The 27,501-nt window shown below is 45.3% G+C and overlaps 1 long non-coding RNA gene across 1 annotated transcript in view; it reads left to right on the top strand.

Annotated features, from left to right (window-relative positions):
• Positions 1-10,311: 10,311 nt before the first annotated feature.
• Positions 10,312-27,501, top strand: part of LOC143783046 (uncharacterized) — a 211,818-nt gene continuing 194,628 nt past the window's right edge. The window contains exons 1-2 of the long non-coding RNA XR_013217088.1: positions 10,312-10,387; positions 18,592-18,736. This is a non-coding gene — a long non-coding RNA (uncharacterized LOC143783046). The remainder of the gene's footprint in view (positions 10,388-18,591; positions 18,737-27,501) is intronic.

Below are 27,501 nucleotides of genomic sequence, written 5' to 3'. Positions count from 1 at the left end.
TTAAACCCTAGTCCTAGCTGAATCCCTAACCCTAGTCCTAGAATCAAGCGTTAATTCTAGCTCTAAACCCTCTTCCTAAGCTTTAGCACTAGCCCTAGCCTATCCTAGTCCTAGTTGTAGCCCCAACCCAAACCCTAACCCTAGCCTTATCAGAAAAGCAAATGTAGCGCCCCCACTGCCGCAGGGCCGAGGGGTACCCGGTACCGGGCCTCTGAGTCTCTGTTCTGGGGTTGTCACGGTGGCTAGACCCGGTCCGTGACCCTGCTGAGGGGCGCCCAATGAAAGGTGGGGATGGTGATGATGTTATGGTGTGGTGCAGGTCGCAGTAAATAACGAGGACACCAGGTTGCAGTCTCTTTACCTCTTTACTGAAGGCTTCAGGATCCTCAGTCCGGAATACGGTTAACCGGGCTGCGCAAGTCCGGCCGGTCCGATGGCACCTCCAGAGTTCCCTTTGCAGGTGGAAATCTGTGCCTACCTTCTAGCGCTTGAGTGTTGTGGTCCTCCCCTGCTGTGCTTACGGGATAGTCCCCACAACTGTTGTGTCTGTTTCTGAAGTTCCCTCACAACTCGATTTTGATGTTCTTCGTCCCCCCAGATGATATGGCTAGGACGCACCCGTGTGACGGGTAGGCTCGGAGGTCTTCCGGGACCCTAGTGTCGCCCCTCTCCAACTGTTGCCCCCTATGTCTTCTTATGTGATTTGAGTGAGACAGCCCGCCTATAACTGACTGTCCTGCCATAGGTTTGAAGTAAGGCCTGGAGCTCAATACTTCCTCGGCGTTCCGGCCACCGGCTACGCGCCTCAGTAGGATGTTGCCTCGTCTTACAGCACGACTCCTACTGGTGTTTCTCCTTGTTGCGTTGATCTCGTTTCTCACTCAGCACAATAAACCTCGCTTCTTGTCCTTTCTTGGGGTACCGCCGCAATGAAGTGCAGGCGCGGTCCCGTAACGTTCTTTCTGTTTGCTAGGCCTCTGTCAGGATCCCACCCCTGACAGGGACCCCCCCTGAATCTTCCCCTGCAACACCCTCTGCCACAGGATGTTGCCTGGTTCCAACCCAGTCAGCTTCCCTCTAACTTCCTATCTAATCCCCAGTTTTACCAGATTGTGAGGAGTGGCCTAATATAGTACCCTTAGCTCCCCCTGGAGGCCAGACTGTGAAGTGTATTGGTGTCTGTGATACCTGGTCAGGTGAACTCCTTCAGTGCCATCAGACGTACCATAGCCCCCGTTAGCGGCAGAGCATCAGTACTGCAACGACCAGGACTCTGGGGCGCTGCACTCCCCCCCGGTTAAATCCAGTACTCCTGGACTGGGAAGAAAACAACAATACATGTCAGCAAAAAGACATACAATTTTGAAATGCAATAACAATAAGCAAGTTTGAACATAGCTTCCCTTTATGGGAGGTGAGGACACTTGAACGTTACAAACATGGTTAAATACTTCAAATAACATACTATAAATAACTTTTCTTACCCAACCGGGTATTCTACTAAGTGCAAATTTTTGAACAATAATTTAACGTTGCCTTTAAGGACGTACACGCTGAATCCACTAAAGACCTTCTTATAAAACACTATAAGGCTAATCAACTTTTCTTCATCTTCCATCTTTACATCTGCAGGACCGCCTGTCTATCTGCCCCAGGCCTACTGCCTCTCGTTCTGTTGCAGGACCGCCCCTTTTCGCCCGGGCCTTCTGCCTTTCTGCTACTATACACAGTATAGACCGTACCATCCATCTCTCAGTTCAGGATCACCGAGCCATCTCTGTATGGCTCCTAGGAGGACTCACCGACTAACCCCGTACGGGTTCACTTCCTGTCCTCATTCTCTAACACATTATTAAACATTCCTTACAATTAACTAGCTAACTACATATAACGGCTACATGTCAGCATTACTACTTCTTCTGTTAAAGTATCATCATTCTCTAAGTGCTATCGATGAACGTCCCCTTTAAGAAGGGACCAAGTCTCTATGAGGTAGTGCAACTTCTCAAGCTGCAGGTCCGTATGCAGTAAGGACTCCGGTACTGCTTCCAGGAACAGTTTCTTCGCAAAGAGTCCTTTTCTTTGTAAAACCAGTAGAGGGCACCTTAAAGAAGGTGCAAACTATTTACAATGAGTTTGTAATCATGCAGTGTTCATGATCCAGCAGTTCTTTTCAACAATGATAAAACAAGAAACAAAAAAACAAAAGCAGAAGAAGGGATCCCGGGTAAACAAAGGGATCCCTTTAAGAGTTAACCCTAGTCTGGTTGTAGTAGCAAAACAGCAAAAAGACAAACAGTTAACTATTTACATCCTTGTCGAACATTAGAGCTTCATAGTATATGGCAAGACATCAGCCGGTAGTGGACATCCCCTGCCCATGGCGGCTTCGGTCCCTGGTCTCCGGCTGATGCGGTGTCAGTATCGGTGGTTGGTCTCTCGGGTGCAGTCAGGTCACCCGGTGTCTGGATTCGAAGGCTAACTTTAGCTGCAAGCTCAGTAGCCGCAACAAGGCATACAGTGGCGATAGTAGCAAGATCTGTCAAGTCTGGTTCAATCATGGTCGAGGCAACACGTGACGCCCCCTCAGGCCCACATCGTTGGACGTTCCGAGCGCACCATCCTTGTGCACTCCGGTGGCGGGTGTAGGTCACCTGGTCCCCCCTTTGCAATAGTGGGTCACCATATCGGTTGCGGAAAGGAGTCTTCACATCATGTCTAGTAACAAAGACGTCAGTCGGTAGTCCCGGTTCCTGTATGGAGCCCCAACCCCGCTTTGGGTGAAAGGCCAGCACAGTTCCCCGCTTTACCACGTCTTTCCTGCCATGCGCAAGCTTCGGGTGTTTTACTCTTGGCGCGTCAGTTTGTTCTGTCTCTTTTCGGTTTTTCCAGTGTAAGATCAGGCATTGTTTATATTGTTCCCAAGTGAGCACAGCAAGGGTGAGGCCCTCCTCCCGAGCTCCATCTGGCCCGATCCAGGGGGTGTCCCACCGGAGGACCACCCCGTCTGAGCTCACATCTATGGGTTCTCCCATCTTGGTCGGTAGTGGAGGTACCAGCCTCCCCATCGTGTCAGGGGTGAGGATCACCCGCTTCACCGAGAGGAAACAGTTATTGCTGGGGTGAGGAGCGGGAGCGGGATCGGTCAGGAGAGCAGGATCGGTCGCGGGAGCGGGATCGGTCAGGAGAGCTGGATCGGTCGGGGGAGCAGAATCGGCCGGGGGAGTAGGGGCGCCTTCCATACCTGCGCCCGATGTGATTCCACCGATGTCGATCCGTTCCGCTGACAAGGACACTGGAATCGGCTGCAGCCCGGACCGCGGCTTCTCCAAGGTGGCCTCTCGATGTGGCTCCGCTCTCCATGGCTCCGCACCTGCTGGCTCCGTGGTCAGGATAGGTAGGTTCGGCTCCTCCGCCGGTGGCTCCAAGGAGTTCAGATCCTTCAGCTGTGGTGGATGCGGGTCCGCCTCTGGTGGGTGAGGGCAAGCCCGGATCACTTCGCCGTCGCTCGGGCACCCGCTGATCATTTTTGCTGTCTTGAAATCGGCAGCCGTGCATGCACCTGACTCTGCCATTTCTCCGAGGTCGAGCTCCCTCTTCACCTCGTTCCCGCCGCTGCAAGTAAGGGGGCGGTTTTCCTCTGCTGCTAGGCAGGTCGTCGTGAGCAGAAGTCGGAGGGGGCGGTCCCTACTTTTGGCGCCGCTTTGGTAATCTCCTCCCATGACACGCCCTTCTTTTTCCTCTGCGCTGTAATGGCGGCGGGTGGCAATGCACAGTCTTTGCAATAAGTCACAGTCCAAGTATAATAAATCACAGTTCCAAGGCACACATGACCTGATTCTTCAGGCTTAAGTAGATCCTGTTTGTGACGCCAAGTTGTAGCGCCCCCACTGCCGCAGGGCCGAGGGGTACCCGGTACCGGGCCTCTGAGTCTCTGTTCTGGGTGTCACGGTGGCTAGACCCGGTCCGTGACCCTGCTGAGGGGCACCCAATGAAAGGTGGGGATGGTGATGATGTTATGGTGTGGTGCAGGTCGCAGTAAATAACGAGGACACCAGGTTGCAGTCTCTTTACCTCTTTACTGAAGGCTTCAGGATCCTCAGTCCGGAATACGGTTAACCGGGCTGCGCAAGTCCGGCCGGTCCGATGGCACCTCCAGAGTTCCCTTTGCAGGTGGAAATCTGTGCCTACCTTCTAGCGCTTGAGTGTTGTGGTCCTCCCCTGCTGTGCTTACGGGATAGTCCCCACAACTGTTGTATCTGTTTCTGAAGTTCCCTCACAACTTGATTTTGATGTTCTTCTTCGTCCCCCCAGATGATATGGCTAGGACGCACCCGTGTGACGGGTAGGCTCGGAGGTCTTCCGGGACCCTAGTGTCGCCCCTCTCCAACTGTTGCCCCCTATGTCTTCTTAGGTGATTTGAGTGAGACAGCCCGCCTATAACTGACTGTCCTGCCATAGGTTTGAAGTAAGGCCTGGAGCTCAATACTTCCTCGGCGTTCCGGCCACCGGCTACGCGCCTCAGTAGGATGTTGCCTCGTCTTACAGCACGACTCCTACTGGTGTTTCTCCTTGTTGCGTTGATCTCGTTTCTCACTCAGCACAATAAACCTCACTTCTTGTCCTTTCTTGGGGTACCGCCGCAATGAAGTGCAGGAGCGGTCCCGTAATGTTCTTTCTGTTCGCTAGGCCTCTGTCAGGATCCCACCCCTGACAGGGACCCCCCCTGAATCTTCCCCTGCAACACCCTCTGCCACAGGATGTTGCCTGGTTCCAACCCAGTCAGCTTCTGGCTAACTTCCTATCCAACCCCCAGTTTTACCAGACTGTGAGGAGTGGCCTAATACATAGAACCCTTAGCTCCCCCTGGAGGCCAGACTGTGAAGTGTATTGGTGTCTGTGATACCTGGTCAGGTGAACTCCTTCAGTGCCATCAGACGTACCATAGCCCCCCTTAGCGGCGGAGCATCAGTACTGCAACGACCAGGACTCTGGGGCGCTGCACAAACCTTTATTGTAAAGTTAGTCTTTTTTTCCTTTGCAGGGGAAACTTTTATAAACTGAGTACAGCCCTCCCAGAAGGTCTCTGTCTCTCCTCTTACAAAATTACAAGTAAGAAGAGAGAAAAAGAGCAGCAGAAGAGCGCAGTGCCATACATGTGATTCATTACCCTCTGACATCTCGAATGCTGCCTATGCAGAGAGCAGCAGCCAATGACAAACTCATCTCGACTGCTGCGCTCTGCATAGAAACCGGCGGCAGAAACCGAGATAACGAGGCAACTGCTGACTGCATTCAACTCACCAACCGCCAGGCCAGGGACCACTCCAATAAGAAGCCTGCTGGCATCACTTGACTTAAATTTTACGCCCCCACAGACTTTGATGTTTAAAGGAATTGCCTCTGTGCCCCTCACCCGCCCTCAGTCAGGGAAGTCAGGGAAGATGATAATGATCACTATGACAGCTGCATTTAGAAGACTGCAGAATTATGATTGCAGCTCTGGAGGCGACTGGAGTATTGGATAGGAGTAAAGGATAAGTAAGCTGACATACTGAGACATTTGTGTGTATCATACGTAGAATTAACCTGTAAATTGATGGCGAGACATAAGCTGGGCTCAGACGCCAGTCACACAGGAGGAATCAGCCGGTGACAGTAATTCCTCTGAGTTATGAGTACAAGAGATAACTGGATGAAAATAAAACATCTCATACTGCGGAGGATCACGGATCACAACGTGTCGGCTTTTCCTATATATAAGGAGCGGGGTGTCGGAGGTGTGATGGCAGGGCGGGCACCAGGGATTTAGATACAATGGATTGGATAAAGTCACAAAAACATTTTAAAAAATGGAAAAAAATAAATAAAAGTTCCGTCTGAGCTGCCTAAGTCTCCGAAACCTGTGACGCATCGATATCCTGCGAGAAGAATGAGAAGTATCTGGCAGGATTTTGTATGACTGCATTTTTACAGTAAATCTTTAGTAACCCTAGCTGCCGAATAACCTCCCCGCTCCCTCTCGGGGGACCTGACGCACCACTACAACCGTAAAAATGTCTCATAAAAGACGAAGGCTGCGATCGGAAGGAAAGGACGGCTCTATTATTAAACAACTCATTTATGGATGGAAAAATCCCACATTGCCGGCCCCGAACCATCACCGGCTGGGGTTTATTTTTGGGAAGTGTATGGAATATTTAATGTTTTTATTGGGGGCGGTGGAAGGTTGTTCTTATAGATGGGATCGCTGTAAATTATAAGGGGATGAAGAGTGCAGATGCCGCATGGAGAGACAAGGCGGAGCGCTTCATTATGGGGACCATGGAAATTATGGCATGAGCTCTATATGAGAGAAGTAACTTGAAGACTAAAGGAGGTCTCTAAACTGTCCCTACGTGTCCTTTATGCTACCGCTCTCTTGATATAGGGCAAAAGGACCTTGTAAACCCACTCAGGCTGTAAGTTGTAACTATGGATTACATCATCATCACTCACAGATTATAGGAAATGACATCATCACTCACAGATTATAGGAAATTACATCATCACTCATGAATTATAGGAGATGACATCATCACTCACAGATTATAGGAAATGACATAATCACTCACGGATTATAGGAGATGACATCATCACTCACAGATTATAGGAGATGACATCATCACTCACAGATTATAGGAAATGACATCATCACTCACGGATTATAGGAGGTGACATCATCACTCACAGATTATAGGAGATGACATCATCACTCACGGATTATAGGAGATGACATCATCACTCACAGATTATAGGAAATGACATCATCACTCACGGATTATAGGAGATGACATCATCACTCACAGATTATAGGAGATGACATCATCACTCATGGATTATAGGAGATGACGTCATCACTTACTGATTACAGGAGATTACGTCATCACTGACTGATGATAGGAGATGACATCAGAATGTGTTGATTTTAAAAATATTGTTAAAGGTAGACTCCAGGAGCGGTGTATAGGGTCAGGGTCCGTACAGCATGCGGCTCACACTTCTTCTTGATTTCATCTCAGGACCCGGAGCTCCATCAATCTAAACATATGAAAACTATGTAAATAGTTTAGTACTCTTCTTGACGTTATTCTATATGGTGTCAATGGGTGAAAACATCAGTCTTGCAGATACAAGATTCGGGGAGTTTACCCTGTATTGAAAAACATCTCCCAAATCACCCCGCACCTCTGGTGAAGGCAATCATTACCCGCTCCAATCAAGAACACTAGTCACCCTTCCATAACATTTCCTCTGACAACCCTCCATATAACAAACGTCCCAATCATCCTGGAGCCAGTGACATATTCCCGGTTTTCGGAACAGTCCGGCGTGGTCAGCAGGGTGACCCCATTGTAACTGAAACCTCTGGATGCAGATACAGTTGAATACAATGGTGGGTCAGAGAGACGTCAGCTCCCTCCTCCACCAGTCCTAGGCCTTCCACAGCCGGTGGGATGATGTCACTAGACTGCACCTGCTGCGCCACACAGCTCAGACTGGAGAAACACTGCAAACTGCTACGGTCATCGTGGGAATGGGTGTTGGGGAGTATTTTGTTTTTCTCAGTGATCACACTGGGCTGGGGCACCTTGGGACATTATACTGCATGTGGGCAGGAAGGTGCCGAGAAGTCATCATTCTGTACACGTGTGTGGGGACTTTGAGGGCATCGTATTGTTTGGGGGCAACTTGGAGCATTGTATATGTAAGAAGGCATCATTGTTTATGAGGGAATGCACAATGGTCCAGTGTCTATATGTGGGGTGTACCGTGGGGGCATATTGTGTATAAAGGGCATTTTGGGGGCATCATGCATTGTGGAAAAACGCACTATATATCATATCCTGTGTGAATGGGCACTGTGGGGACATCATACTGTGTGTATGTGGGGAGGGGGCAATTTAGGGGCATCATACTGTATGGAAAAGAAGTCCGCTGTAATCACTTGACAGTGGCCATCTTAAATTTTATGTTATGGGGGCATTATACTTTGTGTGTGTGTGGAGGGGAACTTAGGGGCATCAAGCTGTGCGTATCGTGAGCATTCTTGAGGCATCATACTGTATGAGGAATGCACTATGGGGGCATCATACCATATGGGGAATGTACTATGGGGGCATTATACTGTGGGGCACATCACATATTAGGGGTATTGTGGAGGTATGATAATGTATGGGGCAATGCATTGTGTGTGCATCATACTGTGTGCTTGGGGCACATCATGTGTATGGGGAATTGTGGGGGCTTCATACTGTGTGGGGGAAATGCACCATGTGGGCCATCAAACTGTACAGCAGGCCATCGTAGACCATCGTACCCCATGGTGAGGCATCGCACTGCGTGGGGGGTATTGTGGGCTATAATAGTGACTGTGCCCGAATACTTAGGTGCTTTATTACGAGTGCTATTTTTGTGTTGGTGCCCCGGAAGGACTGGGCGAGGTTATGGATGTGGCTTAGCGTAAAATATTTTACTTTTCCACCATACGTGTCCCCGTCCCTTTCCTTCATGGTTGGTTGGTTTGTTTGTAGTGATCTTCTCCCAACAAGGAATTCCTCTCATAACTTCTTCACCACATTCATGTCGGACTTGTCATCTCAGATAATCGTCCTATTGCCCTTGCAAACTGAAGAATCTTCCTGTTATTTTATGTCCTCGTGTTCAGTGAATCGTTGATCGCCCGGGGCCCGGTTATCTGAGCATGAGTCTGCATTTTTATCTGGGTCAGGAGTTTTAGTCTAGTAGTCACTCATGAAATTTATGTATTGGGGACTGGGGAGAACACTTAGAAGAACCACTGACGAGGTGTTTGAGCTTTGGATTTTTCTATTTTTCAATGGTTTTGCTTTGCCTTTGGGGAATGTTTCACATTCTTTTGAGCTTTTCAAGCCGGAAAGAACACTCCAAAAATGAGATCGGAGAATGCCGGGACGTGCACACTTTCTATTTCACAGTTATTCTATGACCTTTATCTGATGCACCTTCCCATGTTGAGGTTTGACCTCTTTATAATAATAGAGCCAGCCGGTTACAGCACATTCTTTAGTAGGTGGTGGTGATGCCGTCCCTGTAAACCAAGGAAAGTAGTAGCTGGTGAATAATCGTGTTGTGGTTACGGGTGAGTAGAATCATGGTTGGAGTATTGTTATGATCTGGTGGCCTAGGAGCGGCATGAGACGTACTCTGGAGAATGTGGTAACTGTACTGACCGCAGACCCTGGACTTAACACCGCAACTAGAAGTAGCCGTGGGATGTACCTACCAATCCTAGACACCTCGACACAGCCGGAGGACTAATTAACCCTATAGATAGAAAAGGGAAAACTATCTTGCCTCAGAGAAAATTCCCAAAGGATAGGCAGCCCCCCACAAATATTGACTGTGAGAGGAGAGGAAAAAACATACACAGGCTGAAAACAGAATTTAGCAAAGGAGGCCAATCTAGCTAGATAGAAAAGATAGGACAGAGAACTATGCGGTCAGTATTAAAATACTATGAAATGTCCACCACAGATAATACAAAAACTCCACATCTAAAGACATGGAGGGTAAATCTGCCTCTCCAGAGTTTCCAGCTTGGCTGCATAAATCCTTACACAGATAAAGCTGGACAAGAAAAAACATGCAAAGCACTGAACAATGAGGCCCACAACATGTGGGCAGAAAAACAAGCAGAACTTATCTTGTAGAAATGAACTGCAAGCAGGAGCGACCAGGAAGGGATGTGAATCCTCCAGAAATAATGAACAACTGGCACTCACTAAAGGGTGAAGCCAGACTAAATAGCCCCGTCCTAAGTGGACGCACCTGATGACTGCTGTGAAGGACAAACAGCAGCACTACCACTTATAACCACCGGAGGGAGCCCAAGAGCAGAACCCACAACAGAATTCACAACAGAGTATATGTAAGCATTGCACATTGCTAGAAGCAGGCAAACACCTCACAACCTTCATGGGGGCACACAGGGGCCATTACTACTTTATACTGTCTGGGGCTCAATATATGGCACTGTTTGGGCATAGGTTGGGAATAGATGAGGATGGTGCTGGAAATGTGAGCAGTCAAATGTGTCTCGGTGTACACAAGTCACGGTTGGAAGAGGTTGTTATGGTGGTCTGGGCCAGACAGAAGAAAGAAGTATGCAAATGCATACTGCATTTCTGTTCTGATTATTTAAAGGTGCACTTAGGTAATTATAACCTTCAAACGGGAACACAAAGGAGAACAGTATATGGCACCAATTGTGACTGTAAATTCTCCACACAAGTCAGGGCTGGCAGAAGTCGTCATGGTGGTCTGGGCAAGATGGAAAAGACTGGAAAAATGAACAACTTTTCTAGAGGTATGAAAGATGCTGAATGCAAGAAAATACACATCTCAGTTCTGCTTATTTACAGGGTACACTCAGGGAAATGTCACTTTTAATGCACACACAGGGGTCATTTTTACGTCTTGTATGCAATATATGGAACCATAAAACACTATTATTTTTGGGGGTATCGGGTATTATTGTTTTCAGAGGCGCTGTCTCTGTAGCACAATTTTTTGGAGGGTAAGTGCAGTAATAATGATGGATGGGGCAACATCAGGCATAATATACTACAATGTTTGTAAATTATTTTGGGGGGCACTATGTATCTGGTATTATTGTTTTCTGAGGCGCTGTCTTTGTAGCACAACGTTTAGGGGTATCCCTAGTGATGAAACCAATTTTCAGAAGCACGGTATTTCATGACACCATGACTCACCCAAAGAGTTGTGATAAGATAGATGGATAGGGCAGCAACAGGTACAGCAGCAGGCACAGCAAAAGGCACAGCAGCAGGCACAGCAACAGGCACAGCACCAGGCACAGCACCAGGCACAGTAGCAGGCACAGCAACAGGCACAGTAGCAGGCACAGCAACAGGCACAGCAGTAGACACAGCACCAGGCACAGCAACAGGCGCAGCAGCAGGCGCAGCAGCAGGCACAGCAACAGGATGGAGAGTTTGTGCAGGTTAGGAATAGGTGGTGAGAAGTCAAATGTGTCTTCAGAGTTTACAACACAAACACAATTGAGTCATTCATCTTTTCAGTCTTTTCTGTCTGGTCCTGACCGCCATGACGACTTCTCCAGCCCTTACTTGCCTCCAAAATTTACAACACAGAAACATTTGACTTCTCCCTTTTCCAATGCTGTCCTAATGTATTCCCAATCTTCACAAACTTTAAATCCTGCTGCTACCCCGGTATCTATGCCTGTTATTGCCCCCTCCAGCCTTTTTACTGCACTTTTGGTGGGGCATGGTGTCTCCAAATACTGTGAGGACTGGAAGAAGGTGTTATGGAGTTCTGGGCTAGTTAAAAAAAACTGGAAAACTGCCATAAGAAAGAGAGAAATTATATATGAATGCAATGTAATCACTTATATAGTCCGCAGATCTGGAATATACCACTATATGGTGGGCAGCACGGCGGCTCAGTGGTTAGCACCTTTCATCACTGGGGTCCTGGATTCAAATCCTGCAAATCTACAAGGAGTTTGTATGCACTCCCAGTGTTTACGTGGGATCCTCCAGGTTCTCCAGTTTCCCCCTATACTCCAAAGACATACTGATAGGGAATTTAGATTGTGAGCCTCAAAATCCCACAATATCCGTCTGCTATCTCGGCCTTCTTTTCTGCTCGCTTTCTAAAACTGAACATGGACAAAACAGAATTCATCATCTTAACCCCATCTTTTCCTCCACCAGACCTATCCATCAATGTCAATGGCTGCTCACTTTCCCCAGTCCCACATGCTCGTGCCTCGGAGTGATCCTCGACTCTGCTCACTCTTTCAAGCCATATATCCAAGCCCTTGCCTCCTCCTGCCGCCTCAAACTCAAAAATATTTCCCGGATCCGTGCATTCCTTGACCATAGAACCACAAAAACACTAGTGCATGCCCTTAACATCTCCCGCCTTGACTACTGCAACCTCCTACTCTCTGGCCTCCCCTCTAGCCGTCTGGCACCACTTCAATCCATCCTACACTCTGCTGCCCGACTAATCTACCTGTCAGCCCACTATTCCCCGGCCTGTCCCCTATGCCAAGCCCTTCACTGGCTTCCTATCGTCCTGAGGCTCCAGTTCAAAACCCTAACTATGACATACAAAGCCATCCACAACCAGTCTCCTCCATACATCTGTGACCTCATCTGCCAGTACTTACCTGCACACAACCTACGATCCTCTCAAGATCTCCTTCTCTACTCCCCTCTCATCTCTTCTTCCCACAACCGCATCCAAGACTTCTCCCGTGCTTCCCCCATACTCTGGAACTCTCTACCCCAACACATCAGACTCTCGCCTACCATGGAAACCTTCAAAAGAACCTGAAAACCCACCTCTTTTGACAAGCCTACAGCCTGCAGTGATCCTCAATCTACTGAACCGCCGCGCAACCAGCTCTACCCTCTCCTGGTGTATCCTCACCCATCCCCTGCAGACTGTGAGCCCTCGCGGGCAGGGTCCTCTCTTCCTCTGTACTTATGTGTGCCTTGTTTTGCTCCTGTTTATTGTACTTGTCTATAGTGTAAAGTGCCATGCAATAAATGGCGCTATAAAAATGAATAATAATAATAATAATAATGGGGACAGTGATGATTTTGTCTGAATTAATGGCACTATATAAATAAATGTGGTCACTGTATGGTGGAAATATCAGTCCATTGTCATCTCAGAGGGGCACGATATACCCACTAGGACAAGGATGCACATCGCCAGTTGCACTACCCGGGTCGGGGCCAATTCTGATGTGTTTCTCCCCCATTTCACGTTAGTAACATTACTAATATTGTTAGAACCACCTTCTTCACGTCACGTGATGCTCGTCCTTTCCCCATGGAGCTGACAATCTAATTTTCTTCCTGACACAGACACTTTAGCCTAATACCAGGATACGCCAGTGTGAAGACGAGACGGTCCGAGCACCGGTATAAGCGGTCGGCTCCGGACGCCATCGATCTCTGGGTAATTGAAATATCATGTCGTTGCCACAAGTAACAATTCCTGGGAATGAATGGAACAGATCCTCCAGTATTTACACACATTCCTCAGATACATTTACAGCTTTTTAGCAAAGAGTCGACCATTGATGTGTCTAATCCCAGCGCTGACACCGGTGAAGGTAATAGCAACACACCTACAACATCAGAGGCCCAGACTCCGATCCCAGCAGTCTGCGGAAAGCCTCAAGAGCAAAGGAACAATCAAGCCGCTTCACTTACCCGTCAGAAATGTCACAGGAGCAGCATTGTTCCGCCCAGGCCGCCGGCTACCAGACTTTAGGAAAGTGACAGCTCTGAAGATGTTGTATATTCATAGGGATCGTTACTGCAAGTATCTCGGCTCAGATATTTAAAGGGCCATACTCGGGTACAAAGATGTCTCCATCTGGGCAGATGGAGTTTAAATTGCAGCTTAAGGCTATGTGCACACGTAGAATGGTCCACTGCGGATTTGATAAATCCGCAGGGCAAAAACACTGCATTTTTCCTGCGGATTTACCGCGGATTTTGTGCGGATTCCACTGCGGTTTTCTATTATGGAGCAGGTGTAAAACCACTGCGGATTCCGCACAAAGAATTGACATGTAAACCGCTGCGTTTCCGCACGTTTTTTCCCGCAGCATGGGCACAGCGTTTTCGGTTTCCCATAGGTTTACATTGTACTGTAAACTCATGGGAAACTGCTGCGGACCCGCAGCAAAATCCGCATCGTGTGCACAGAGCCTCAATGTTTCCAGTGCTACGATTTCTTAAAGAGGCAGTCTAGTTTTCAAAACACATTTCACACCCTACTTATAAATTCCGATTTATTAGAGGGGGTACTGCGTTCAGGACCCCAACCGAACCCTCATAGCAAAAAAAAAATAGATGAAAAGTAGGAAACTTATTTAGATTATTTTGCTTTTACTGGATGGCAAGGACACGTGGTGAGGACACACACATTGGAAAATTACAATGCAACAATTTTAATCACTAAGCCACAATGGGTCTGAAAAGCAGCGATGCTAAGCACTGAGCCACTGGCTGCCTATGGTGAGTGTCAGGGCTGTGGTGAGCGGCGGTGCCAGTGCCCTCATCCCTGCCCATCAGTAATATGGAGCCTGCAGTCTCTGGTATGGGTTACTACCTGCAGCTGACAGGGGAAGGCAATGAATCATCGCATGGAAGCGGCTTCACTCAAAGTCTCTCACATTCTTCAGAATGTAAAACACGAGAAACACCCAAGAATTGCCCGAAGGCGCCAGCAGCGCCAGTAATCAGCTGAGGGATGGAGCTCTGGGTGCACAGCCAGCTGAGGGATGTGCTGAGGAGATGTGCTGAGGAGATGTGCTGAGGAGATGTGCTGAGGAGATGTGCTGAGACGGCGCCCAGGTGGCAACTCTCCCGCCCGGGTCAGGGATGGGCACAAAACTCATGAATCCGCCCTCTCATTTCCCACATCTTCCATTTCTTGCCCCCGGCTGTTATTTTATGCCGGTGGTTTTCTTGTGGTTAATGAAAGACTTTCCACATTTTGCTACATCATAGCTTTCGTTTTCTGCTCACTAAGCCGGGTTATATATAGTCTCGTTTTAGCCACTGAGCTGGAATTGACAGTCACACATGGAGTTACCTGCCTGCACAAGTACCCAGGGGTGTAACTGTAGGGGCTGCAGAGGTAACGGGGGCCTGTAGAGATAGCAGGGGGGCTGCAGAGGTAACGGGGGCCTGTAGAGATAGCAGGGGGATGCAGAGGTAGTAGGGGGCTGCAGAGGTAATGGGGGCTGCATAGATAATAGGGGGCTGCAGATGTAGTATTAGGGTGGCTGCAGGGAGATCAAGGGAGCTACAGAGATAGGTAGAAGCTGTAGAGGTAGCGGGGGGCTGCAGAGGTATCGCAGGAACACAGACAGTAGTGCCTGGGGGGAATCAAAGTCTCTTTGCTGCATAGGAACAAACCAGTTCTCCAAATGTCACATGGTATGGAGCGGCCCCTAGCAAAGATTTGCCATTGGGGCCCAGGAGCTGTCACCTGTAGTTTCTGCGCTTTGAGTCTATTGTGAGAAAAGTGAAAAACAAATGTTCATTGTTGTTCGTGGGAAACATAAATCTAAACATGAGATTCATAGTCAACAGCCACCAGGGCTATCCTGATAATATACACATATAATCCTGGTGAGATAGATGGATAGATAGATAGATAGATAGATAGATAGATAGATAGATAGATAGATAGATAGATAGATAGATAGATAGATAGATAGATAGATAATAAATAGATATATGATAGATAGATGATAGATAGATAACAGATAGATAGATGATAGATAATAGATAGATAGATAATAGATAGATGATAGATAGATAGATAGATAGATAGATAGATAGATAGATAGATGATAGATAGATAGATAGATAGATAGATAGATGATAGATAGATAACAGATAGATAGATGATAGATAATAGATAGATGATAGATAATAGATAGATAATAGATATACAGATAATAGATAGATGATAGATAGATAGATAATAAATAGATAGATAGATAGATAGATAGATAGATAGATGATAGATAGATAACAGATAGATAGATGATAGATAATAGATAGATGATAGATAATAGATAGATGATAGATAATAGATAGATAATAGATATACAGATAATAGATAGATGATAGATAGATAGATAATAAATAGATAGATGATAGATAGATAGATAGATAGATAGATGATAGATAGATAACAGATAGATAGATGATAGATAATAGATAGATGATAGATAATAGATAGATAATAGATATACAGATAATAGATAGATGATAGATAGACTGAAAACATTAAAAGGAATCTGTCATTCTGTAATGCTTTAGATAATCCCCCAATGTAACGTGAAAGATAAGAAAAACAAGTTAGATTATACTCACCTGGGGGGGAATCCGGTCCAATGGGCGTCGCGGTCCGGCGCCTCCTATCTTCATGCGATGACGTCCTCTTCCTTGTTTCTGTCGCAGCTCCTGCGCAGGCACACTTTATCTCCCTGTTGAGGGCAGCGCAAAGTATTGCAGTGCGCATTCGCCGGGAAAGGTCAAAGAAGCCCAGCACCTGTGCACTGCAGTACTTTACGCTGCCCTCAACAGGGCAGACAAAGTACGCCTGCGCAGGAGCCGCGACAGAAGCAAGGAAGAGGACGTCATCGCATGAAGATGGGAGGCGCCGGAACCGGACCGCGATGCCCATCGGACCGGACCCCCCCAGGTGAGTATAATATAACTTGTTTTTCTTATCTTTCAGGTTACATTGGGGGCTTATCTACAGCATTACAGAATGCTGTAGATAAGCCCCTGATGGCGGTGGCTGAAGCTTATATACGAAAAAGTAGGTGACTATTTTTTGAACGCCCAAGATGGAGCTCGAGTCCCCGCCCCTCATGTTTGCCGCTTTGCAGGCAGCCAGTGAACATGTGGGGATTGCCTGCCAGTCACTGTAATGCCGTAGCCATCTTGGTTGTGGCATTACTCTGATTGGCTGGTGGCATAGCGAGCGACATCAGGTCTATACAAGACCCATGACGCCATGTTCGGCACACTATACCCCGGACACCGGCAGAGTAGGGAGATGTGCTGGTGAGAGAGGGACAGAATTGTACCTGCGTATTAGCCAGGGATTCAACCTCATTTATATTTCTGTGAAGTACAACAACTAAAGTCCTTCTTAGGGCTATTGATAATCAATACTAATACTGCTGTTAGCAGCACTTAGGCCGGAGTCACACTACAGCGAGATACGGCCGAGTCTCGCAGGTTAAAACCAAGCTCTGGCACCGGCACTCCGGAGCGGAGCGTGCAGCTCCATGTATTGCTATGCGGCCGCACGCTCTGCTCTGGAGTGCCGGTGGCTCTGCCATATCTCGCTGTGTGTAATCCCTGCCTTAGAGAGAGATTGTGCTGAAGGGATTGTGTAGGACAGGATAGGGTGCATTGTTCATACTTTATGTTGCAGCCAGCAACTCATACCAAAACCCCTTCTCAGAGCTAATAATATACTTTTTGTGTTTAGTCCTGCAAATTTTTCTTAATGGGGAAATATTATACACCATTTCTACTGCGGCAGTTGTGGATGAAAAGCATACAGCCCAACTTGGTTGCATCTCAAGAGCATTGCGATATTGCTCCTGCAGTGTAACCAGTCCATCTGAGGTGTGCAAAATTTCCCGCAATTGTAATACTGCAATTTTTTTCAGCAGTGAAATTTTATACAGCATTATCGTGCTCCAGTTGTGCCTAAAAAACACCCAAAAAATATTCTTTGGTTACAAATAACATTACTGTATTGGCATGCGTCGTTTTGACTCTGAGCCGACCGCAACAAAATGCAACATGTTACTTTCGATGCAGTTCAGCGCAGCGTCAAAACGACGCATGCAGAGGCATCCGAATACATTCGCATGGCCTGCGTACCCAATGTTAAAGATAGGTACATAGGACGCATGCCGACGTAGGCGGAGCTGAATGGGAGAGGTGCGGCAGTGGGCGGGGCTTAACAGAGGAACTATGCAGCTCTGCCCAATGCAAGTGTGAAACCAGCCTTACAGTAATGTAATGGGAAAAAATGCTTTTCTGAGAATCCACCTTCTAGTTGAGAGAGAATTTTTTTAAACCAAAAGAGCCAGTGGGATCTATTAGTATATGATCCAGTACCTTGTTGTAGGCTGTAAGGTGGTATTCACATAGGGAGTTCTCACACTTCATATAGGATTTCACAGCCGGGCCAGAAGAGTTTGTACAGTAAGTACAGAAGATCCTGTTCTCCTCCATATCAGCCTGAGTAGATATGAAACACTCCACTATATTCCCCCAGCAGAGTTGATGAAATAACAGTCCTTGATGTTGCTACATTAAACTAATCGCTTTTTTCAGAGATAATTCAAATAGATTCTAATTTGTTATAATAATACCGCTCTTATCTGCACTTCGTCTATGGTGAGACGTGGCAGTAGGTATAGCGTATGACAGGCATCTAGTTAGGGATTATTACCTTATAAGTTCTAAGCCTCACTGCTGCATGCATTCATGGACTCATTGATTGATTAATGTGTTTTATGATGATCTGTACTCAGAAAGCAAAGCTTCCAGTGTTACTTGTGTTCCTCCAGAGTTTGTTGCTGCCACGTACAAGAAAATGTCTTTTCAGGGCCAGTTCAAATCACTTCTAAATTCTAAAATAATGCCTCTCTTAAACTGGAAAAATGTTTCTTAACACTTTTTCCAGCCATATCCATTTTAACTGTGGTTTTGTATGTTTTATTGTCAGTCCGCAAAAGTAGTGTAATACTCTGACAACATTGTTACCAACAGCGACCTGGGATTCAGAGATGAATCCAGGGGTCTTCCCCATATCATTTCCATTGTTTTAAGCAATTTTCAGACCCCTTCCAGACCTTTGGGGGGTGGGGGTTGGGGAAAAATGCTTGTTGTATCCCTTTTTGTGTCCCTTTCCTGCTTTATACAGTTCAACTACCTTTTCCTGTAGATTCGATGACAATTCTTTTGCTTTCCCCATGACTCACAATCTGGAAACGTCAGTGGCTGGATGAAAGATGCAAGAGTCTGTCTGGATCCCAGAAACTCACTCACCTTTTATGCACACACGCTGATTACAAGCAAAAAGGTCACAGGTGAGGATGTTACCTTTAGTAGCAATTCAAAGCCATTTGTGTCAACTTCTGTTCATGTTATCAGGTCAAAATCACCAGGGTATGTGAACCTTTGATCAGGGTCATTTGGATGTTTTGGGTTGTCATTTCGATTTAAAAAGAGAAAACACAGTAGTTTGACGATAAACGGCTTCACCCAACCACTAACAATGAGTAGATAAAACGTTTTGGTGTTATCATTCATATTCTCTGAATAAAAGGCCAAAAAAGCAAAAATTCCTTAGGGGTATGTAAACGTTTGAGCACAACTGTAGATATGTCATCAAGCATAAGCTTCATGTTCAAGTCAATTTAAATCCCTGTAGGTTCTGTGTGTTGGCAGATGGTGACCAAATCATGGCTTTGGCCGATGGGGGGCGTCGTGGGGGTATGTAGCAAAGCCAGGTAAGCTAGGGTTAAATCTTAGCTCTACCTGCTCTGATTATACTTGCACCTGACTTACTTTGCATATACCCAGGCTAGGTGCTCACCTTAGTCAGTCAGCGGTGGGACGCTGACCAGAGTGGATTAGTGCTGACGCTAAAGAGAGAGACAAGACAGGATCTCTCTCTGAGAAGAGACTGCCCAGGCCGTGTGCACCAAACTGCAAGTATCGGCCGTGTAGGAGTAGTCGGGGTCTATTCTTTTTAGTTAGCGCCTGGACAAGGCTAGGGATTTAGGTTTATGGTTTATGTTTGTCACATTGTTTTGATACTAGAATCCAGCGCCTGTGTGAACGCTCCCTACTGCCTACCTGAGCAACATTGTCCTCTTTATTAAGTCCAACAGAATATGGCGGCGCTGCTTCATCTGATATTTTTCTCATGGGATTTTTATAGGGCACGGACAAAAATTCATGCGGTGACATGGGCCTTAATTAATTAAGTGCTTAGAGGAAGTGGCCTTGTAAATTCTATAAGAAGCCGAGCAGGCGGCAATTATTGGACACGCAGCTAAATATTGAAGATTTGGGGGCTGCGGACACTCATGGGTAAATTTATATGGAGGGATGGCATAAAGTATCTCACGTGGTCACTTATTTATTTTATGTGATGCAAGAAGTGATTTTACGCGGAGCAGTGAGTGACATTCTCTTACAGGACCCATAGCTGGGATTAAAAGGCTTCCGACATTTTTGTAGTCCCTTACACCTTGCTTGCTATTAGGCAGTTCCTCTGTTGAGAGAGAAGAGTACATCACAGTAGCAAATGTAATAGGACCACCTAATGAAGCATCTACTAATCGAGGATCCAAACAGCAAAAGTAAAGTATCGGCAAGATTGGGCAGATTCCATTTCTCATTGATGATCTCTCTGCTGCTTTTTGCTCTGAAATTGCACCCTGAGTATTTTCTAAGTAGAAAACCATACACTTTTAGGTGCTGTTGGTTGAGGGGCCCTTCCTAAGCTCTGGAGTATATGACTCTAAATATAAATCTTTTTCTTGTGGGTGCCCCTGGAGCTATGGGGACATTTTTCCAAGACGATCATTGTAGGGCCACTATGCATTAGTCACTGGTGACCCTATTTTGCTGGCCATTTTGTATTTATAGGGTGGGCACTTGGCCATTGTATCGCTCAGTCCTGGACCATTTTCCTTCAAGTTCCTGTTCCTATTTTATTTTCCCATATACTTTCCGACTTCAGTAATTATGGCTGAATTAACTAATTGATGCTAAAAAGGCCTTACCATGAATTATTAAGAGCTGCTATTACGGTAATAGGAGATCCAGGAAATGACTGATACATTTCATATGGAGACTCGTATCGGTCAGGATTCTAGCTCCGGAGCAGATACTGTTTCCTCGCCGTAGAGCCCTGACTGCCAACTTCTATCTCGCTGTCTATGTGACGCGGCTTCCTGCCACCCTTGGTTACCGGAGCTCCATAAAAACAACTCTCGGAGCTGGCACTTTTCTATCTTTTATCTGATTTGTAATATAAACATCCGGATTTGATTCATCCCAGAACAATCAGTCCCGACTCGAGAAGTCAATAACAAACCATGACTTCATGTGGACTCATGATAAATAAAGTCATCACCAGTTCTAAAGAATATGTCACACTCAACACCAAACAATTTAAACAGTTTTCATCTAATTTCACAATCCCTGGTGGTCTAGAGTACAGTAAAATGTAGTCATTAACTCCCTGGTGGTCTAGGGTTCATTAACTGTAAATTATAATTAACCTGGTGGTCAAGGATGAAGTAATAGCTCTACATTCCATGCTAATCTACAGTACAGGAAAAGTCATATATAAATGTCCTGGTGGTCTAGGGTGCAATTAAACTTAAAAGTAAGTCTCATATTTCTCTAGGGTGCAGTAATTGTTAGCTATAATTTACCTTGTGGTATAGGGGACAGTTTTAGTTGCAAATTTTGTAATGGTCTAGGGAATGGAAAATATTATTAAAATCTCCGGTGATTCTTGTACGTAAGGGTGGTACTATAGTAGTTATATTCTTGTACATAGGGGCAGTATTATAGTAGTTATATTCTTGTACATAAGAGCAGTATTATAGTAGTTATATTCTTGTTCATAGGGTCAGTATTATAGTAGTTATATTCTTGTACATAGGGGGCAGTATTATAGTAGTTATATTCTTGTATATAGGGGCAGTATTATAGTAGTTATATTCTTGTACATAGGAGCAGTATTATAGTAGATATATTCTTGTATATAGGAGCAGTATTATAGTAGTTATATTCTTGTATATAGGGGCAGTATTATAGTAGTTATATTCTTGTACATAGGAGCAGCAGTATAGTACTTATATTCTTGTACATAGGGGCAGTATTATAGTAGTTATATTCTTGTACTTAGGAGCAGTATTATAGTAGTTATATTCTTGTACATAGGAGCAGTATTATAGTAGTTATATTCTTGTACATAGGAGCAGCAGTATAGTACTTATATTCTTGTACATAGGAGCAGTATTATAGTAGTTATATTCTTGTACATAGGAGCAGTATTATAGTAGTTATATTATTGTACATAGGGGCAGTATTATAGTAGTTATATTCTTGTACATAGGAGCAGTATTATAGTAGTTATATTCTTGTACATAGGAGCAGCAGTATAGTACTTATATTCTTGTACATAGGAGCAGTATTATAGTAGTTATATTCTTGTACATAGGAGCAGTATTATAGTAGTTATATTCTTGTATATAGGGACAGTATTATAGTAGTTATATTCTTGTACATAGGGGCAGTATTATAGTAGTTATATTCTTGTACATAGGAGCAGCATTATAGTAGTTATATTCTTGTACATAGGAGCAGTATTATAGTAGTTATACTCTTGAACATAGGAGCAGTATTATAGTAGTTATATTCTTGTACATACAGTTGTGGCCAAAAGTATTGACACCCCTGCAATTCTGTCAGATAATACTCAGTTTCTTCCTGAAAATGATTGCAAACACAAATTCTTTGGTATTATTATCTTCATTTAATTTGTCTTAAATAAAAAAACACAAAAGAGAATGAAGCAAAAAGCAAAACATTGATCATTTCACACAAAACTCCAAAAATGGGCCAGACAAGTATTGGCACCCTCAGCCTAATACTTGGTTGCACAACCTTTAGCCAAAATAACTGCGACCAACCGCTTCCGGTAACCATCTATGATTTTCTTACAATGCTCTGCTGGAATTTTAGACCATTCTTCTTTGGCAAACTGCTCCAGGTCCCTGATATTTGAAGGGTGCCTTCTCCAAACTGCCATTATTAGATCTCTCCACAGGTGTTCTATGGGATTCGGGTCTGGATTCATTGCTGGCCACCTTAGAAGTCACCAGTGCTTTCTCTCAAACCATTTTCTAGTGCTTTTTGAAGTGTGTTTGGGTCATTGTCCTGCTGGAAGACCCATGACCTCTGAGGGAGACCCAGCTTTCTCACACTGGGCCCTACATTATGCTGCAAAATTTGTTGGTAGTCTTCAGACTTCATAGTGCCATGCACACGGTCAAGCAGTCCATTGCCAGAGGCAGCAAAGCAACCCCAAAACATTAGGGAACCTCCGCCATGTTTGACTGTAGGGACCGTGTTCTTTTCTTTGAATGCTTCTTTTTTTCTCCTGTAAACTCTATGTTGATGCCTTTGCCCAAAAAGCTCTACTTTTGTCTCATCTGACCAGAGAACATTCTTCCAAAACATTTTAGGCTTTTTCAGGTAAGTTTTGGCAAACTTCAGCCTGGTTTTTTTATGTCTCGGGGTAAGAAGTGGGGTCTTCCTGGGTCTCCTACCATACAGTCCCTTTTCATTCAGACGCCGACGGATAGTACAGGTTGACACTGTTGTACCCTCGGACTGCAGGGCAGCTTGAACTTGTTTGGATGTTAGTCGAGGTTCTTTATCCAACATCCGCACAATCTTGCGTTGAAATCTCTTGTCAATTTTTCTTTTCCGTCCACATCTAGGGAGGTTAGCCACAGTGCCATGGGCTTTACACTTCTTGATGACACTGCGCACGGTAGACACAGGAACATTCAGGTCTTTGGAGATGGACTTGTAGCCTTGAGATTGCTCATGCTTCCTCACAATTTGGTTTCTCAAGTCCTCAGACAGTTCTTTGGTCTTCTTTCTTTTCTCCATGCTCAATGTGGTGCACACAAGGACACAGGACAGAGGTTGAGTCAACTTTAATCCATGTCAACTGGCTGCAAGTGTGATTTAGTTATTGCCAGCACCTGTTAGGTGCCACAGGGAAGTTACAGGTGCTGTTAATTACACAAATTAGAGAAGCATCACATGATTTTTCGAACAGTGCCAATACTTTTGTCCACCCCCTTTTTTATGTTTGGTGTGGAATTATATCCAATTTGGCTTTAGGACAATTCTTTTTGTGTTTTTTCATTTAAGACAAATTAAATGAAAATAATAATACCAAAGAATTTGTGTTTGCAATCATTTTCAGGAAGAAACTGAGTATTATCTGACAGAATTGCAGGGGTGTCAATACTTTTGGCCACAACTGTAGGTGCAGTATTATAGTAGTTATATTCTTGTGCATAGGGGCAGTATTATAGTAGTTATATTCTTGTATAAAGGGGCAGTATTATAGTAGTTATATTCTTGTAAAAAGGGCAGTATTATAGTAGTTATATTCTTATATATAGGGGCAATATTATAGCAGTTATATTCTTGTACATAGTGGCAGTATTATAGTAGTTATATTCTTGTACATAGGGGCAGTATTATAGTAGTCATATTCTTATATATAGGGGCAATATTATAGCAGTTATATTCTTGTACATAGGAGCAGTATTATAGTATTTATATTCTTGTACATAGGGGGCAGTATTATAGTAGTTATATTTTTGTACATGGGAGCAGTATTTTAGTAGTTATATTCTTATACATAGGGGCAGTATTATAGTAGTTATATTCTTGTAAATAGGAGCAGTATTATAGCAGTTATATTCTTGTACATAGGTGTTATGATCCGGTGACCTTGGAGCCGCATGAGAGACTTTCTCAGGAGAAGGTGGTACCTGTACTGACCGCAAACCCTAAACTAACACCGCAACTAGAAGTAGCCGTGGGATGTACCTAACACGTCCTAGACACCTCGACACAGCCGGAGGACTAAATACCCCTATAGATGGAAATGGGAATTCTATCTTGCCTCAGAGCAGAACCCCAAAGGATAGGCAGCCCCCCACAAATACTGACTGTGAGTATAAGAGGAAAGACACACGCAGGCAGAAAAACAGGATTTAGCAAAAGAGGCACTTCTAGCTAAATAGAAAAGGATAGGACAGAATTCTAAGCGGTCAGTATAAAAATCCTAAAAATATCCACAGCAGATAATACAAATATTCTACATCTAACTAAAGACATAGAAAGTATATCTGCATCTCCTGAGAATCCAGCATGACTGAAAAATCCAAACAAAGTCTAAGCTGGACAAAAACACAATGAATTGCACTGAATTGCAAAGCACACTGCATGTGTGCACAGAGACAAAAAACCAGACACTTATCTTATCTGAATTTGGCAGCAGGGCATGAGGAACCAGAGAGAGATGCAATCCCTCCAAGTACAATGGACAACTGGCACGGACTCATGGATCCTGCACACCTAAATACCTAATAGAGCTGCAATTAGCAGAAACACCTGCCCTGGATTACAACCCCAAGACAACTGCACTACCACCAACAACCACCGGAGGGAGCCCAAGAGCAGAATTCACAACAGTACCCCCCCTTGAAGAGGGGTCACCGAACCCTCACCAGAGTCCCCAGGCCGATCAGGACGAGCCAGATGAAAGGCACGGACCAAATCAGCAGCATGGATATCAGAGGCAAAAACCCAAAAATTATCCTCCTGGCCATAACCCTTCCATTTGACAAGGTACTGAAGCCTCCGCCTTGAAAAGCGAGAATCCAAAATCTTCTCAACCACATACTCCAACTCCCCATCAACCAACACAGGAGCAGGAGGATCAACAGAGGGAACAACGGGCACCACATATTTCCACAATAAAGATCTATGGAAAACATTATGGATGGCAAAAGAGGCCGGAAGGGCCAAACGAAAAGACACCGGATTGATAATCTCAGAAATCCTATAAGGACCTATAAGGACCAATAAACCAAGGCTTAAACTTAGGGGAAGAAAACATAGGAACATGACGGGAAGACAACCAGACCAAATCCCCAACCCGAAGCCGGGAACCAACACACCAACGACGGTTAGCAAAACGCTGAGCCTCCTCCTGAGACAACACCAAATTGTCCACCACATGAGCCCAAATCTGCTGCAACCTGTCAACCACAGAATCCACACCAGGACAATCAGAAGGTTCAACTTGCCACGAAGAAAAACGAGGATGAAAACCAAAATTACAAAAGAAGGGTGAAACCAAGGTAGCCGAACTAGCCCGATTATTAAGGGCGAACTCGGCCAATGGCAAGAAAGCCACCCAATCATCCTGATCAGCAGACACAAAGCATCTCAAATAAGTTTCCAAAGTCTGATTAGTTCGCTCGGTCTGGCCATTTGTCTGAGGATGAAATGCGGAAGAAAAAGACAAATCAATGCCCAGCCTAGCACAAAAGGCCCGCCAAAACCTAGAAACAAACTGGGAACCTCTGTCGGACACAATATTCTCCGGAATACCATGCAAACGAACGAGATGCTGAAAAAACAACGGAACCAAATCAGAAGAGGAAGGCAATTTAGGTAAAGGCACCAAATGAACCATCTTAGAAAACCGGTCACAAACCACCCAGATAACCGACATCCTCTGGGAAACCGGAAGATCTGAAATAAAATCCATAGAAATATGCGTCCAGGGCCTCTCAGGGACCGGCAAAGGCAAAAGCAACCCACTAGCACGGGAACAACAAGGCTTGGCCCGCGCACAAGTCCCACAGGACTGCACAAAAGAACGCACATCACGCGACAAAGAAGGCCACCAAAAGGACCTACCAACCAAATCTCTGGTACCAAAAATACCAGGATGGCCAGCCAACACAGAACAATGAACATCAGAAATCACTCTACTAGTCCATCTATCAGGAACAAACAGTTTCCCCACTGGACAGCGGTCAGTTTTGTCAGCCTGAAATTCCTGCAGAACCCGTCGCAAATCATGGGAAATGGCAGAAAGGACCACCCCTTCCTTCAGAATGCCGACCGGCTCAAGTACCTCAGGAGAATCAGGCAAAAAACTCCTAGAGAGGGCATCAGCCTTAATATTCTTAGAACCCGGAAGATACGAGACCACGAAATCAAAACGGGAGAAAAACAGGGACCATCGAGCCTGTCTAGGATTCAGCCGTTTGGCAGATTCGAGGTAAATCAGATTTTTATGATCGGTCAAGACCACAATACGGTGCTTGGCTCCCTCAAGCCAATGTCGCCATTCCTCAAACGCCCACTTCATAGCCAACAACTCCCGATTGCCGACATCATAATTGCGTTCAGCAGGCGAAAACTTACGGGAAAAGAAGGCACACGGTTTCATCAAGGAACCATCAGAATTCCTCTGAGACAAAACGGCCCCTGCCCCAATCTCAGAAGCGTCCACCTCAACCTGAAACGGAAGAGAAACATCTGGCTGACGCAACACCGGGGCAGAAGAAAATCGGCGTTTAAGCTCCTGAAAGGCAGAGACAGCCGCAGAGGACCAATTCGTTACATCAGCGCCTTTCTTCGTCAAATCGGTCAGGAGTTTAACCACACTGGAGAAGTTAGCAATGAAACGGCGATAAAAATTAGCAAAGCCCAAAATTTCTGAAGGCTCTTCACGGATGTGGGCTGAATCCAATCATGAATGGCCTGAACCTTAACCGGATCCATCTCTATAGATGAGGGAGAAAAAATGAAGCCCAAAAAAGAAACCTTCTGCACTCCAAAGAGACACTTAGACCCCTTCACAAACAAAGCATTATCACGAAGGATCTGAAATACCATCCTGACCTGTTTCACATGAGACTCCCAATCATCGGAAAAAATTAAGATGTCATCCAAATATACAATCATGAATTTATCAAGATAATTCCGGAAGATATCATGCATGAAGGACTGAAAAACAGATGGAGCATTAGAGAGCCCGAATGGCATCACAAGGTATTCAAAATGTCCTTCGGGCGTATTAAACGCAGTTTTCAATTCGTCACCCTGCTTTATATGAACAAGATTATATGCCCCCCGAAGTTCAATTTTAGTAAACCAACTAGCCCCCTTAATCCTGGCAAACAAATCGAAAAGCAAAGGTAAAGGGTATTGAAAC

Source organism: Ranitomeya variabilis, chromosome 6, assembly GCF_051348905.1.
Source record: "Ranitomeya variabilis isolate aRanVar5 chromosome 6, aRanVar5.hap1, whole genome shotgun sequence".
In the NCBI taxonomy this organism is placed as follows: domain Eukaryota; kingdom Metazoa; phylum Chordata; class Amphibia; order Anura; family Dendrobatidae; genus Ranitomeya; species Ranitomeya variabilis.
This window is presented reverse-complemented; position numbering and strand designations above follow the sequence as displayed.